The following is a 16,107-nucleotide window of genomic DNA, read 5'->3' on the forward strand; positions in this document are numbered from 1 at the left end:
GGGCCGGCCTTTTTCTGGGCTGGGGCCCGTGGGTGGTCGAGAGAGTGGTCACAATACGTACTTGGGCCAGGGCCCCTGGGGGTCTTTGGAGCACCTCTGGGGAGAGCGGAGCCTGCCCTTCAGCGCAGAGCTCTGTGTCTCCTCCTAACCCCCATCGGCCGGGGCCACCCCGTCGCATCAGCACTCGTCGCTGTGGACGTGCAGTCAGGGTGGACGAGCACGGTGAGGTGCCGGCTGGGTGTTCACGCTGCTGCCCAGGGCCGAGGGGACCACGGAGTGGGGCTGCCAGTCAGCGCAGGGAAAGAAAAGCTCCCCCCAGATCACTCGTCTTTCAAAGCAGAAGCTGAGTCGTGCGGCCCCTGTGCTATGAAACCGGAGGGCTCCCGGTCACCGAGGACAGGTTGGCCCGGAGAGCCTGCCCCCCGACCCCCTCCCCATGCTGAGATGCAGCCCTCCCTCCGGGGAGTTTTCGGGGCGCTGCTCAAGGCTTCACTTGCTCTGACGATGCCTGCCCCGCCCCTGCCGCCCACCTGCACCCACGAGCACCCTTTTCCTGTTAATCCGTAAAGTGAGTTGCGTTTCCGGATTTCTCTATAATTGCACCATCCTGTGTTTGTGGGGTAATCCGGTGTGTTCTTCCTGAAATCGTCTGTTCCACCTGATGGCAGCGTCTGGCTGAGGGGTTTCTGGCTACACTCACGAGGGAGTGGGTTGGCTGCTCTCTGTGTCTTGGTTTTGGCATCAGAGTCAGACTGGCCTCAAGGATGGTTTGGGGAGTCTCTGTTCCTTTTTCTTACTGGATTACCTGTTTCTTGAAAGTCTGGTAGAACTTACCTGTTAAACTATCTGGACTTACTGGTTTCTTTGGGGAATTTTTTTTTTAACATTAAAGCCATATATAGCAATCTATTTAAAGTGGATTTCTTATAGATAGCATGTATTGGGGTGTTGTTTCTATGTTTTTATTATTTCTATCCGATGTGACGGTCTCTCTTTTAATTAGTATATTTTTGTTTAGTAAAGTCATCGAGGAGCTTGGATCTGGTCTATAGCTTCATTTGCTTTGTCTGCTCCTCTGGTTGGGGCATTTGTTCCTGTTTTCCTGCCCTCTTTTAGGTTATTTGAATCTTTTTTAGTATTCTATTTAGTTAGTTAGCTTTAAATTATATTTATTTGTGTTAATCTTCTAACAATTGCTCTAGGGGTTACAGTAGACATACCTGATTTTGCACAGTCTATGTTAATAATTTACCACTTTAAGTGACACCCAGAACCCACACAGCCGTGCAGGACGCCCCCCATTTGTCATCCGTGTCACGTGTGCACACGGTGGTGGGGGGGGAGTCACCCAGACGATGTTCTGGTTTTTGCTTTCAGGATTTAGTTATTTTAAAGACTTTCAAGGAGACAAATAACGTATTATCCTTGTTGAGGTGTTCACTATTTCTGTTTTCTGCACCTGCCTCTGGGGCCTCATCCCCCTGGTGACATTTTCTGCCTCGAGAACATCCTCCTCGTTTCTTTCCTCCCAGCCTGTTGGTTTTGCCTCTGTTCCTGGAGATGCTGCACCCCATGCAGGATTCGGACTAGACTCGCCGTCCCCGCTGCCTCTTGGCCTCCACATCTGGCGAGGAACCGTCGTGGCTGGACTTGCCGTCCCTTGAACACTCCGTCCCTCCGACGGCTTCCAGGCTCCGGCCTCCGTCTCCGTTTCTCTTAATGGGATGAGTCTGGCCCTGGGCCCCTCTGAGTTTGTCCCGTTTGGGTGTCATGGAGCTTTGCGCATGTGTAGATTTGTGTGTCTGCAGATTTGAGCAGTTGTCAGTCATCCTTGCTCCGAGGCACTTTGCTGCACCATCTTCTCTCTCACCCTGGACGCCTGGAGGTTACTTTTAAAGTGTGCTTCACATTATTTTTTGGCTTTGACCGACCGTCCTCTGTATGAACCCACACTCTGTTTTGGGGCCTCACACAGACCTTGGTGTCCGGCCCATCCAAAGACCCAAAGCAGCGAGAACCAGAACCCCCGACGTGGCAAGGCCACCGTGCAGGGGACTGTGGCGGGTGTGGTCAGCGACTAGTGCGTGGAGGGCGCCCAGCGTCCGTGGGGCAGCCCGCCCAGGAGGTACGGGCCGTGGGAGCAGGGCAGGGTTTCCCGCCACAGTGATGGAGCGGTGAGCAAGGGGGCGTTTCACGGGGCAGCCGTGGGGCAGCGGGGCTACCTTGGCTGCCAGAGGTTCTGCGTTGATGGTGGGAGGAGCCAGCCGTGGCCGGTGCTCTGTCTGGCTGTGTGCAGCCTGCCGAGCTCCCCTGCAGGGGCAGCTGGGGAGCCACACCATTCCGGAGGGATGGCTGAGTCGGCAGGTGGCCCGGAGCGGGGCTCTGACAGGGGTGGGGGTGGGGAGGCTGACGTCTCAGGGGAGGAGCCAGGCGGGGGGGGGGGGGGGGGGGGCCCCCCCCCCGCTTTTTTGTGGTTTAAGAAAGAGGGGGTTGGGGGGGGGGGGGGGGGGGGGGGGGGGGCGGGGGGGGGGGAGCGGGGGGGGGGACCCCACTATGGTGACGACACCCGGGGCCCGCTGGTGACCCAGGTCTTGGCGTCCTGGCTTATCGAGGGAGGGGCCACAGGGCTGGCAAGCAGACAGTGCCCGGAGCACACACTCACATCGAAGTGCCTGGACACCCCGCAAGGGGCCCTCAGTTCCCTCCGGGAGCAGGGCAGAGGCCTGGCCCCAGCGCCGCGCCCCGCCCCCCCGCCCCTGGCGCTCCCTGCCGCTCCCTGCCGCTGGCATCCCGTCCATCAGATAGCGCCCCGCACCCGGCAGCGCTCCACGTTCGTGGACTGGCTTCAAGTATTTTCATGTACCCTCGAGAGAATGATTAACAAATAATTAACCTAATTTAGCCTGATTGTCATAAAGAAATTAGCGGCATGAATCGCCTGCGATTTGCCAGCCCGCGCACGCCGGGCTCCAGATGCTCGCGGTCGCCCGGGAGACAGCTGCCCGCCGCGGGGGGAGGGGCCCGAGCCTCATCCGGAGGACCGGGACCCGCCAAAGCCCCTGCCCACCGGCTGCGTCCCTGCTGACCGTAGGTGGCAGACGAGGTCCGCGGTGCATCGACACATGCCAGGCCCCCGCCCGGAGCCCCGTGGGCTTGCCTGGGCAGTGGCCGACCCCTCAGCCCAGCGCTCCAGGGAGGGGCGTCCTCTGACGCAGGAGCCTGCGGGGTCTCCAGATGTGGCCTGGGTGGCCACTCGTGCTGCGGCCAGGTGGCTGCGGGGCTCCAGGACGGCCGCGGGGGCGGGCCTGACCCTCGCTGTCCATCCCGGTCCGGGGTGGGGGGGGGGTCTGCAGGGGCTCTCAGCTGCGGGCTCCTCCCCTGCACGGGCCCCTTCAGGAAGGGAGGGGCTCAGAGCCAGCAGGGGGCGGGGATGGGGGGAAGGGTCTGCGCATGGGAAGGGCGAAGGGGAGACAATAAACCGTGAAGTAAGACGCGTCTGTCCCCATCCCGACCGGGAGGTGTTGACGGCAAAGTACGAAAACACGGTTTAGTTGTGGCGGCTTGGGTCTGGGGCCTCTGTTGATGAGCTGGTGACGTCGGATGTGTAATCAACACAGACACGGTTTATTCCCTCGTTGTGCATTTATCCCATAAAATGTATATTCTTTCCCTCATTTAAACAGAATCACTAATCACGTCATACTCAAGATTTTCACTAAATTAATATCTATTAACAGTGTTGCTCTAAAATATTCTTAAAAGCTGTGATTATATTCAGAGTGTATTTCCATCAGATAAGTAAAGTTAAATAGAAAGATAAAAGGCAAAGCACTTTTCAGTGTTTAAAAAGTTCTCTTCTGAGGTATTCAGAGGTACCTATTAAAAGTGAATGCAAATTATAACGGATGATTTGCAAAATACAAATATAATTAATGATTATAACATGGAAATCAAAGTTATTAAAATTAAGCTTTTGAAAATCGAATTCTTTTGAAAATGCAGCTAAATCTTACTGAAGGTGCTTTAAAGGAGCAACCTGCCATCTGAATATGAAGTAGAAGGAGGAGCCGGGGTCCTTCCGGGTCTGCATGGAGAGGCGCTTCCTCACGAGGAACGTCCCTGAGCCTCAGCAGCAAAGGCTGCAAATCCGTGAAGCCCCGAGCACGCCGAGACCTATCGCCCATCAGAACGAGAGGACGCGCCGGGCAGCCAGACCCGCACTGCTCTGTGGCCAGGGCTGGACAGGTGAACTCACCTGGTCCTCTCACGCCCGGAGCTTCCCCCCGTCCCTCCAGGGCCCAGGCCCAGCTCTGCAGCCGCACTAGCCACAGGCCAGCCCTTCCCGGGATGAGGGCCTGAGCCCGGGGCCTGGGTGTGCCGGGTGTGCCGGCTGCACCAGGCAGTGCTGGGTCCCTCGCGGGTGTCCCCTCCCCGTCTTCAGGGAGTGTGACCTGCAGGTGCCTGACACGTGGGCCGGGACCACCCCCGCCGCCTACCCTTCTGGGCTGCGGTCACCTCGCTCACAGCCCACTGGCTAGAAGCAGTCACCCACAGGGCTCGGGACAAGGATGGGGCCTCCCGGGCCTGGAAGGATTGGGGGTGGCCGGTCTTAGGTCAGGACTCTCCTCTCACCCCCTCCCTCCCCCGGAGCCTCTCCCTGCACTTGACCGTGGGCTCACCTGGGGCTTGTGATGTCTGCTGGGGAGGAGCGGGCCAGCCAGGATCTCACTCAGCTGTAAGCGTATTTTTGAACTCTGTTTCCTTGTACAGTTTGCAAATGCATGTAAGTCCTGACTCCCGTCCCAGCATGCCGTGCCTGCCGCTCCTCCAGGACGGGGTCCCTGGCTCTGCTGCATTGAGGGCCACCTTCCTAGGCTCCCTGCGTTCAGGACTCTGGTCACCCAGAGAGTGCAGCCCTTTGCGGGGTGTCCTGCCTCTTCTCAGGAGCCCGGGGTCCTGCCTTCCAACGTGAGGGCTCAGCCAGGCTGGACAGCCGACGCCCAGGTTCCCAGGTCCAGCCGAGCCCGGGTTCCCAGGTCCGGGCGCCTTACTGGTCCCTTCCTCCCCCCGCCCCCACCCGCAGGCTCCTGCTGTCACTCGGCCCTGAATGCACTGGGGGGTGTTTTTCGTACCCCCACCACTGTCTGCCCCAGCATCCCACCCTTCCGTCTAGTCTCTTGTCTGTCTCTATGCAGACACATGGGGAAGGCATGGCACTGCCACGTGAAACGCACGGGCGGCCGCTTGAGCAACGGACGTTCACTTCTCCTGGGTTGGTGCCCGGAGGCCGAGGCCAGGTGCCTGCACGGTCGGGTCTGGTGAGAAGCCTCTTCCTGGCCTGCAGCCTCCTTGCCGTGTCCTCTCAGAGCAGGAACAGAAGCTCTGGTCTCCCCCTCTTCTCTCAAGGACACAAATCCCGCTGGGGCCCCACCCTCATGACCTCGGTTGGCCTAGCTACATCCCAAAGCTCCCACCTCCGAACACCATCACACTGGGGCTTCAGTGTGTGAATCTGGGGGACATGCCGGCCTCCCGCCCCGTGCAGAGAGCCGGGCCTGGCTTGGATTCCCTGCCCCGTAAGTGTTCATGGAACGAGCGGTCCCCTTTCCCAGCACGCTGCGGTGGAGGCTCCCAGCCCCCTCCTGCTCCCTGGCGTCTGGGCCCTGCAATGCCCACTGGCCTGGTACCTCCTTGATGGCGTGAATGACCCAGTTTCGGGAGCCTCCTGCACCAGGGGCCCTAGGGAGGGGCATCCTTCTCAGCGGCTCCTCCCCTGTTTCCCTCGGCCCAGCTTCAAGTCCAGAGCCTTTGTCCTCAAGGTGGAGCCGCGTCTGCTGCTGCAGGGCCTCCCGCGTCTCATTCCCTGAGGAGCCGCCCGGCTGGCTGTGAGGTAGTGACTGAAACTGACCCCAGGAGGACTCGTCCTGAGGTTGGACCGTGGAGGCCCCATGAGGGCCTCGCAGAGCTGCCCAGGGGTGGCTGAGAACTTAGCTCAGGAGCAGCCAGACCTGGGATTGGGCCTGGATCCTTCTCGCTGGAGCTAGAGCCTGGCGCTCAGGGGCTCGACGTAAACAGGCCCCGTGACCGTTGTTATTGTCATTTGTCAGCGTCGTCGCCCACTATGGCTCAGGGGGCTGACCTCCCCGGGGCCCTCGAGGGCAGGGGGCCTTGAGTTACAGGTACTTTCTACTAAGCTGCCTTCCAGGACGCCCCCACCGCCACCTCTGTCCAGAGCGCCGGCATGGGGAGGCCCACCCTCACCCTCGTGTGCATATGTACACACACACACACACACACACACACACACACACACAGAGGCGGGCTCACCGCGTGTCCAGACCAGTCACCAGCCCCTCATTAGCGATGACCCTCGTGCGCGGAACCTGTCCAGCTCCCTCCCTCACCTGCAGCTGCCCTGCGCACCTGGTCTGCCCAGATCCTATCAAAGCTGGGCCTGCTCCCAGCGCTCATCACCTGCGGCTGGAGGAGACGCACAGACCTCGGAATCTCGTGGGGCCCTGTCCTTACTGGTTAGACGGCCACACGCGCGTGCACAGGCACATGCACACATACATGCCCACACGCAAACGTGCACAGAGATGGCTGGGAACGGGGCACCCCGGTGAGGCTGGACGGAGTGGCCCGGACGCGGCCTCGTGGGCGGCGTGTCCCTCCACAGGTGGTGGGGCCCTCGAGGTCCCAGGAGCCACCCACGTGGAGTGGCGTCTTCAAAGTCCCCTCCTGCTGGTGGGGGACGGGTGGGGCAGGGGGCAAGGAAGCCGGGTCAGCTGGATGCTGTGCTAGGGGGTTGGGGGTGGAGAAGATGGAGACTGGAGGCACTCGAGGCTGGTTTTTGGAGAATCCACGGGATTTGCCAATGGATCCGCGGAGGAGCAGAGGCAAGGGAGTAAGGCTGCTGGCTGGAGCGGCCGGGCGGCCGGGGGTGCGGGGGCAGCTGGGGCAGTGTGACGTGTGAGCTGCTTGCTTGGGCCCTGGGCCCCTTCTCCCCTATTTTGGCAATGCCCCCACCCCCCCCCCCCCCCCCCCCCCCCCCCGCCACCAGCGCCCTTTGGGTATCGCCTTCCTCCATGGCTGCCGTCGGTGGGACAGGGAGCCTGCAATCCACGCCTCAGCCACTAGGGCCGTGCCTCAGGGGCTGGAGCCCTGAGCCGAGGGTCCCAGAACAGACACACCCCAAGCACCTGCCCCTCGGGACAGACGTCCTGTGGCCCTGTGACCCTGGAGCCCTCCATCCACTTCTGCCCCCAGGGGCAGATTTTGTTCTTTGCAACCCGAGGAACCCGTCTCTGGGGCCTCTGCAAGTTCAACACGAGAGTGTGTGACACACGTGTCCTGCCTGAGCTCAGGGGACCACGGCAGGTCAGAGGCACAAATCCCAGGGAGTGAAACCGCTCAGAGTGTTAGAAAGGGCCGGAGCTTCCACGGGGATGTTCCTGTCGGCGGTGCTCACCTGTAATTGGTCTGCGCGTTCTGGTAGATTCTGTGGGGGCACTACCCTCGCTCCACTTGCGGGTCGTGGCCCTGGATCGACCGTCTGGCACACGCACGCCTGGCGTTTAATTCTGCCTATTATACGCCGATACCCGCCACCGGGAGCGAGGGGTTAACCCTGCCTAAAACCACTCTAGTTTCAGAGTGCAAGAAACCAGCGGGACGTTGTTGTGTTGATTTGTGAGTAAGAGCATCTGGGCAGATGCTTGTCACCTGGGTGCACAGAGAGCAGAGCACAGAGGGGACACGGCTCAGCCTCTGTTCACAGCCCAGCGTCTGTGTCCATCGCCAGAAACGTAAGAGCTTCCAGCGGGGCCCCTCCTGCTGTCCAGAGCCAGTGAGAGCCGGCTGGCGCCCCAGACCAGGGTCTGAGTCCTGGGGGGAATGCAGGGGGGCAGCAGGGCTACAGCCAGGCCTCGTGGGGCTTGGGGGAGCCCCAGGAATCCGCCATCTCCTCAGTGACGTGTCAGTGGGGCAGGGACATCATTCACTCATTCATTTGGTACGAACGGTGTGTTCTGCTCAGCCCGGTGGTGCAGGGGGGATGAACTGTGAGATTGTTGCACAGATGTTGGAAAGACTTGGCCAAGTGCTTCACGGCTTTGGGCAGGGGCTGGGTGGCCCACGTTATCTCTAGACACAGGCTCCAGTGACCCAGCGCCAGGCCTCTGGACTTGTTCACTCGAGGCTCAGGTGGGCTCTGGTTGGTGGAAGGGCCCCTGGGACCAGCCTGGGAGGAGTCAGGGGTCGGCTGGGGCAGCGGCGAGCATCCTGTGTCTGGAGACGCCTGGTCAGGCTCGGCCGCGTGGGGAGAACGAGAGCCACCCACCCTGAAGGGGACCGCAATCACCCTGCTCCCCCAGACCTGGGCGGCATCTGAGCCTGAGCGCTGCGCCTGCCTTTCCTGTTCCTGATGTCCCCGTCTAGGGGCTGCAGGCAGTGATCTGGGACACGGCATCGGGTGACAGCTATCAGTGGTGATGGCGCCTGGCCCAGAGCCCCGGCCAAGCGGCACCGGGCGCCCTCGGCCTCGGGGCAGCCCCGTGGGGAAGCGGCACCGTTGCCATCCTGGGGAGTCCCTGGGAAGAGGCAGCCTGAACACTGGTTCCTTCCGGCCCTGGAGTGCCATCCCCCCGCCAAGGCCTTAAGAGGTTCTTCCCATCTGGGACCCTCCTGGGGCCACGGGGCCGGGCAGAGCCCAGCAGCATCACTGACCTGCTGATCAACGAGGCCTTTGGTCTCTGGTAGTGGCGCAGCTGTGGACGGGAAAGGATCTCAGACAGCTCGTGACCTAAGTGACAATGGAAGTGCGGGCGGGTGACGGACGGACGGAATCACGCTGTGGTCCCCAGCGGACTGTTCTTTAGAGAAAATTCATATAACATAAAATTACCAGTTTTAAAGTGACCGTTCAGCGGCATTTAGCACGTTCACGTTACCGTACAGACATCCCCTCTGTCTGGTCCCCAAAGGTGAACCCCGCACCCATCAGCCGGCACTCCCTCCCCTCTCCCGGCTGGCACCCCAGAATCCGCTCTCTGCTGCTGCAGAGCTGCTCTCTGAGCACTTCACAGCGACGGAGTCGCACACGTGCTCCTGGGGCCCGGCTGCTTTCGCTGAGCCTGGGGTTTTGAGGTCCGGCCGCCTGGCGGCCTGGAGGGGAAATCTGTGCCTGGCGGGGCCTTCCGCTGGGGCTGTGGGGGGAGGGCGCGGGGAACCGGGGTCCCGCCTCGTTTCTGACCTTCCCTCCCGGCGCCCTGGCGCCTCCTGCAGCGCAGCCCGTCCTGGCCCCGCCTCCCCGCACCTGAGGGTCTGGGTAGTTGGCCTTTCTGCCGCAGATACAAAACCCCACAGCAGCCGAGTCACCCGGAGGCCTGGGCCCCCAGCCCGGGTGGGACCTGAGAATGTGCATTTCGAAGGAGTACCCAGGGGATGCCCACCTGCAGGAGAGGTGCTGCCCCTCCTCTGACGCAGGTCTGACTCAGGTCTGGCCTGCCCGGCAGAGCGGGGGTCTGCACGTGGCACGCCGAGAGCAGGCTTGTCTAACTGACACCCAGGGGACAGCACGGAGCCCGGGGAGCTGGTTACTCAGCGAAGGGCCCCTCACTGCCCACACTCACAGTTTAACCAGAGTCCCGTTGTTTTGCTGGGAAAGGCTTTTGTGGTTCATCCTACCACACTTCTCTGCAACGGAAGTCGATGTGCCAATCGAAACGAGCGTTTAAGAAGTTCTGTGAACGTCAGGCTCACGGTGCTCAATAATTTCTTTTGGATTTTTCTGGATTTTCCCTTAAATTAATCTTAGTACAAAATGCATAACTCTGCATAAACAATATAATTATATATGTTTTGGCTGTGTTGCTTCTTTGTTGCTGCACACGGGCTTTCTCTAGTTGCGGTGAGCGGGGGCTACTCTTCGTTGTGGTGCATGGACTTCTCACTGCGGCGGCTTCTCTTGTTGCAAAACAAGGGCTCTAGGCAAGCAGGCTCAGTAGTTGTGGCATGTGGGCTCAGTAGTTGTGGCTTGCGGGCTCTCGAGCGCAGGCTCAGTAGTTGTGCCACATGGGCTTCGTTGCTCCGTGGCACGTGGGATCTTCCCGGACCAGGGCTCGAACCCGTGTCCCCTGCATTGACAGGCGGATTCTTAAGCACTGTGCCACCAGGGAAGTCCTAATTCTATCTTTTGATAAAATATTTAAAACCACAGTAGGCATTTTTGGGGGAAACGCACCTCTTGCTTAGATGGCCATTTGGGTTTTCCTGTGGTTCATGTATCATTGATCGATAGGATCAAACAAGCCTCAGTGGACATTAACACTGAATTGATGACCACGTCATAGGCCACTCAGAAGTCGGGGGCTCACGCGAGTACTTTGACGACTGGCTGAGTGTCTCATGTGAGTTGGGGTTGACATTGCATTGCGGTTAGTTTGATCCACATCCAATCTCAGTAGATGATGGGGCTGGATGGAGAAGTGAGGGTGGCAGTCAGGCGACAGGAGGAAAGGCTGTGTCTGAACAGAAGAGGATACCTGCCTGAGTACCTGCTCTATGACATGTCACCCAAACTTAGCTACTCGAGACAGGCGCAAGTTTCCTCTCTGTCTCTGAGGGTCAGGCATCCCGCGGCCACCGGGCTGGGCGGTTCTGGCTCAGACATCCCGCGAGGCTGCCGTCAGGGTGTTGGCCGGGCTCCATCGTCTGGAGGCTCCCGTGGGCTGGAGGGTCCACGGCTCCTCGCAGGGTTAGCCTTGTCGTGCTGGTCGTCAGCTGGGGTCCTGCGTGCCCAGCCTCGTGGCCTCTCCAGAGGGGTGGCCTGGACCATTTTACGTGGCGGCTGGGCTCTGAGAGGGGTTGGGGGAGAGACAGAGAGATGAGGGTGGGAGAAAGGTGGGCAGAGAGAGAGAGACCGCCACGTGGGCCGCCCCCGAAGCTCCCGGCCCGCACCCTCAGGGCCGCCCCCACCACCCTGGGGCCACATCTCTCGTCTGGGATCTTCAATTCCTCCTCTGAGGGGCCATGCGTGGCACATCCCGCACCCCTCCCCTCTGCCCCGCTAACAGCTGGCAGCTGGCCCTGGGGCCCATGCCACTCGGGGCGTTGGGCTGGGCTTTGGGACGGGGCACAGTTCAGGTGCAGGTGGTCTTCCTTGCTTTACAGGGGCCGGTGGGGAGGGGAGACTGACCAGGTCTCCCGGGTCCCAGGCCGGCCCCTGCGGAGGGACGTGGGGCAGTGGCCAGAGGCGGTGCATCCGCCTGGTTCCAGTGCCCGGGGTCGGTGCGGGGAGAGCAGTGAGCTGCTCTTGCCGGGCCTGCAGCTGCCTGCGTGGTGCAAGGTCCCCTGGTGTCGCCGGGCGGGGCTTGGCGCTCACTGCCCTCCGTGCCGCAGGCGGCGTGGGGAGCACTCCGATGAGCCCCTCCTCCGACGGCCAGGACGCCTCCACCCCCACCTGGTGCTGCTGACAGCCTTCTCTGTCCCTGTGCTTCTGTGGGAGTAGCTTGTGAACATGTCCCCGGCGGCACTCGCTGGGTCAGAGGGCTGGCCGCTCTCAATGCCGAGCTCCCACCGGGGGCACGAGGCCCAGGCCTCCGCCGCAAGGACGGTGCCACTGGCCCGGCCCACCTTCCCGGTTGGGGCAGGTTGGGCCCTAATCCAACAGCGGGCACCCTTGAGTGGAGCTGTGAGAGGACAGACCAGGGAGAAGCCAGTGATCAGGGGCAGAGGCGCAGCCGGGAGCCTGGACCCCGAGGCTGCGGCACCGCGGGCGTGGAGGTCAGCCGCTCGCAGACCTGAGAAGGGTCTCGGCCCCTCGGGCCAGGGAGCCCACGCTGGCGCCCCGCCTCCTGCCCCCGGAAACCTGCCGCTCCAGGGCGCACGCAGCCCTTCCGCTTGGGAGGTGCCGCTCCGCAGACTTCGGGGAGAGCGGGCGGGGGGGGGGGGGGAACGGGGGGGGGTGGGTGAGGAGGGGCCCAGGGCGGGCACGAGGCTCTCCAGGGCGGGGAAGGAGCCTGCGCCCTGGGTCAGGGCACCGGGCTTTCAGAACTGCTGTCCCGAGCCTCCCTTAGCAGGTGGAGTGAATGGCCCTGGGTTGGGGGGGAGGGGGTCGGAGGGAAGGGCGCCCTCAGGAATGGGGCTGCAGCGACCAGGGACTCGGCCTCACCTGCAGGGCAAGGGGGCAGGTGTGTGGGCCTGGTCAGGGAGGAGTGAGGCAGCTCAGCTGAGGAAGAAGGGGGGTTGTGCAGGGAGCCTGGGGAGGACACACAGCCTCTGACCCCACGGTTCCCCACGCAGCAAGGAGGCCGAGGCCGGGGCGCCGTTTGTGGGAATAACGGAGAGACCGCGTGCACCCTGGCACACGCCCGCCGCCGCCAGGCGGGCTGGGTCCCGGCCCCCTCCCCACCTCACTGACCGGGCAGAGTGACACCCACGCCTGCCTGTGCAAGAAGACATCGCGAGAGAAGATCTCGATGCAGGACTGAGAGTTCACAAATGCCCCAAAGTCCGGTTCTATTTAAGCCAGAAAACTATGCGTTCACCGTCACTCCCCCGAAACCTGTTTAAAACTGAGCACACGGCGCCCCAGGGCAGCATTCGCACAGCCTGTGTCTTCGGAAGACACGGTTTTAAAAATGTCTTAAGGTAACAAGGATAGGACACCAACATGGAGGCCAAAATACTCTGATGTGGGGCCGGTCTGGGGCCAGCTGGCCATCAGGCAAGTGGCCTGTGGATGGTCACCCTGGACCCCGAGCTTTCTTCTCTCTGGTAGGTCCTTCTGGAGGCCCCCCAAGCCTGGCTTCCCTCCCCAGATCCCAAGGTCCTCGTGGCAGGGAGGGCGGGGCCCCTGCTCTTCAGGTGCCCAGGACACCCAGCCCCAGGGAGGCTCGACCTCTGCCTGCCAAGGGCAGCTGGGGTTCCGAGAGGGCGCAGGCCAGGGCACAGACCTAGCCCTGTCCCGGCAGGTGCCCACCAGGGTGGGAGGCAGACCACGCCCATCTCCATCCTGCTTTGGGGCACCCAGGCCAGCACCGATAGGGAGCCGGTGAGTCCCGTTGTTCTCCCCAAAGCCTGGCCTGTTGCATCCCTGCGTTTGCACGGACTGGGCAGAGGGAGGGCGGCTGGCGGGGCCCCCGGTGCAGGGTGCAGGGTGGGGGTGCACGCCTCCCCTCCCGGACTCCGGTGGACTCACATCAAGCAGTGGGGCCTTTGTTCCTGCCGCTCTGAGCGCAAGGCTTTCTTGCTCCCCAGCGGCGCTAATTACACCTCTGCCTGCTCCGCCCCATCCTGGCCTTTGAAGTGGGTGCTGCCCCGCCAGCCTCGTACCCCTGTAATTGCAGCTTCCCTCCAGGCCCTGCTGCTGGTTTTATTGGTTTTTTCACCAGGTTGTTGGGGGAAATGACAGTGCAGCTCCGAGTGGAAGGTAAAACCTATGCTTTTATCGGGCTTAGATTAACGTGGGTTAATCTGTCAAGAATTTTAAGAACAGGCTTTCTGTGGCAAGGATGGGCTTGGCCTGGAGGTGGGAACAGGTGCCCCCGGCCAGCTGGAAATGACGGCCTGGTGGGCCAGGGGGAGGAAGCAGCCTGGTGGCCTTGGCACCGAGGCTGAGGGGTGCGGCCTGCCCTCCACAGGGCGGATGCGCGACGTCCCTTGTCCTGCCTTCGGGACACAGCAGTCACAGAACTAGCACAAAGCAGAATGCCCTGTGGCCGCCCGGCCACTTCGCGTCCGCTCCCTTCTTATAACCAGCTAAGAAAACTAACTTGGGTGATTACACTAATGCAGCTTTTGGTTTTTAGTTACTTATTTTAAAATTTTATTTATTTTAGTTATTTATTTTTGGCCGCGTTGGGTCTTCGTCACTGCGCGTGGGCTTTCTCTAGTTGCGGCGAGCGGGGGCTGCTCTTCGTTGCGGTGCACGGGCTTCTCATTGTGGTGGCTTCTCTTGTTTCGGATCACGGGCTCTAGGTGCACGGGCTTCAGCAGTTGTGGCACATGGGCTCAGGAGTTGTGGCGCACGGGCTTAGTTATTCTGCAGCACGTGGGATCTTCCTGGACCAGGGCTTGAACCCGTGTCCCCTGCATTGGCAGGCAGATTCTTAACCACTGCGCCACCAGGGAAGCCGGCTTTTGGTATTTAAAATAAGCCAAAAGCCTGTTAGTGGGGGAAAAGCAGGGTCGTACTCTCTTCTACCCAACTCCACTCCCCCATCTCACATTTGGTCCCAACGTAATGGGTGGAGCCTTTAGAGATGACCACTCCAGCAGTAAGCATGCTTCTAGAAACAATTACGTGGGGTTGGGAGGGGGGTTGTGGTGTTGGAAATTCAGCATGGCTTCCTCCTCCAGGCAGGCTCCTGGTGACAGCGAGCTGCCTTCCCTCTTTCTGGGATGGGCTTCCCTGGGCCACATTTGCGGCAAACCTGGCTGAGCCCAGGACCTTCAAAGGAAAACTGACAGGGCCTCCTTGAACCCTAAATGTGACATAATGCTGAGCTCTTGGACAGGGTTCGTCTAGTGGAGTCTATAACAGAGAGTCCCTTAGAAGCTCCTGGGGTGTCATCAGAGGGCAGAATAGTGTGGGAAGCAGTAAGTGCGTGCCTAAGGCATGCGGTAACCCACTCAAGGAGCAGAGGTGCCCGCCCCCCGGGGACAGATCCGGCCATCTGGCTCCACGTAGATGGATCACATGGAACTTCCCGACCGCCGCGGTTTCTAGACTTAAATCTTAACGTAGGAGACCCTGTCCCCCTAAAGTGACGTTACATGGAGCTCCAGTCTGTAAGCAGAGTAGGAGCAGAGCTCTGCTTGCAGAGGGGTCAGCGTCGAGGAGCCTCACCTTCTCAGCGCGTCTGCCTCCTTCCCCTGCCCCTCTGCTCTCCCCTCTGCACCCTAGGGTGTGTCCTGAAGATAACCTATGAAGCACTGCCTTAGCTGTAGTCGTCAGGGTTCGCCAGAGAAACTGAAGCAACAGGAGAGAGAGAGAGAGGCTGGTTTTGAGGAGGTGGCTCCGACCTGCAGGGCAGGCTGGCAGGCTGGAGACCCAGGGAAGAGCTGACATTGCAGCTCCAGTCTGAATACAGATTCCGGGCAGAAGTCCTTCCTCCTTGAAAGAACACCAGTCTTTTCCCTGAAGCTCTTAACTGGTTGGAGGAGGCCTTATGGCAGGTAATCTGCTTTATTCAGAATCTACTGATTTACGTGTTCGTCTCATCTAGAAAACCCCTTCACAGCAACAGCGGACATGTCTGACCAAGTATCTGAGTACCGTGGCCCAGTTGACACAAAATCAACCGTCGCGCCAGCGAACTTCAGAGCATCGTTCATTTCCCAAATGGTGCACCTGCTCCCAGGCCATTTCCTGTGGGCTCTGAGCGGGCAGTCCCAGCCCCCCGGGAGCCTGGGGGCCTTCCTGACAGTGTGGGATTCGGCTGTCAGCCCTTTCCTTCCTGACTGTGTGTGTGTCATGGGCGCCAGTGGGCAGTCCCTCCCGTCAGTCGGCGGTAAATGGGTGTTTACGAGGAAAAGCAAAGGGTAGGGACAAACTGGGCTTCAGGCCTCATCTGACGTGAAGTTCATTAGTAAACTCTGAGCTCCTCGCGATGGGGCTTTGTTTAATTTCAGGACGGGCTCAAATGTCTCCTTCCTGTGACTCTGTCCCCAAGTCCCCAAAGGGAGAGCCCTCCTGTAGGTTCTCCCTGTACTTTTGTTGTCAGGAAGGAGTCTGTGTGGTGAGGTCTAGTGTGTGAAAGCAGAGACCAGCGACAGGGGCGTTGTAAGCTCTGCGTGCTGGTGGAGCAGAAGGGCCCAGGCTGACACTGCCGGGAGAGCCTCAGGGACCCTGGGGGAGCTTTGAGGGACACCTGGGCTTTGCGTGTCTCTACTGATAGGAGGACCTCAAGGGCCAAAGACACCCAGGAGAGCAAAAGCAGGGATTTGGGAATGAGAGGCACCTGGAGGAGGGGGAGGGAAGGGCATTTGTCTTGTTAAGAAGGAGAAATGTATTCGAGTTATTGAAATTTATGTGATATATTTTTTAATCACACTAATTCTGTTTTTAGACATTTAGATTGTTCTACCTTTTCTCCACTGTAA

This window comes from Aethalodelphis obliquidens, unplaced genomic scaffold (genome assembly GCF_003676395.1).
Source record: "Aethalodelphis obliquidens isolate GAN/ISIS:26980383/991018 unplaced genomic scaffold, ASM367639v1 scaffold1, whole genome shotgun sequence".
NCBI lineage: Eukaryota > Metazoa > Chordata > Mammalia > Artiodactyla > Delphinidae > Aethalodelphis > Aethalodelphis obliquidens.